General features: G+C 71.3%; 1 protein-coding gene across 3 annotated transcripts in view; it reads right to left on the bottom strand.

Moving 5' to 3' along the window:
- The window catches only part of Ip6k2 (inositol hexakisphosphate kinase 2), a 27,885-nt gene extending 27,684 nt beyond the window's left edge, over nucleotides 1–201 (bottom strand). Inside the window, exon 1 of one of the 3 annotated variants that reach the window (XM_013507648.1) lies at nucleotides 178–201. The gene's annotated coding sequence lies outside the window, so the exon portion shown is untranslated. The other 2 variants (XM_005410169.2, XM_013507647.1) reach the window with 2 other exon arrangements.
- Between the last annotated feature and the right edge of the window lie 373 nt (nucleotides 202–574).

Genomic DNA, 574 nt, shown 5'->3' on the forward strand with positions numbered 1-574 from the left:
CGCTGCCCGCGCTCACCTCCCCGAGGGCGCGGACGGGGACCGCGGGCACGGCCGGGCGGGCGTTACCTGCAGCCACCGCCCGCTGCCGCCGCGCTCGTCCTATTGTTTCTCTCCCACCAAGATGGCGGCGTCCGCGGCGAGCCCCGCCCCCTGCGCCTCGCTCCCGGGGCCCCTCACCATTGGCTCGCCGCGGACGCCGCGCACGCGGACTGGGCGCCCCGACACGCGCTGTTGCTAGGGCACCGCGATTCGGTGCGGGGACTTCCGGAATGGGCAGTGACTGGGCGGGGCCGCAGAGGGGGCGGAGTCCTGTCCTCGGGGTTCGGGGTTCGGGGTTCCGGGGCGTCGGAGGTGCGTGGTTGGCGTGACGGGTGGACTGTGGGGCAGGAGGTCGGCTGCAGGATGCCGGGAACACGGGTGGGCGGACCAGTCGTTCTGCTGGTCCAGCCCCGAGGCGCTTCTTAGGGTGCTCGGGCTTCGGGGCCAACCCCAAGACAGTCTCCAGTTAAGTGCAAAGTTGGTGACCCTAGTAGAGCGATGGACCGGGCAAGGAGCATCTGTGATGCGTGGAAGA

Source organism: Chinchilla lanigera, unplaced genomic scaffold (assembly GCF_000276665.1).
Source record: "Chinchilla lanigera isolate Chin_1 unplaced genomic scaffold, ChiLan1.0 scaffold00131, whole genome shotgun sequence".
Lineage (NCBI taxonomy): Eukaryota > Metazoa > Chordata > Mammalia > Rodentia > Chinchillidae > Chinchilla > Chinchilla lanigera.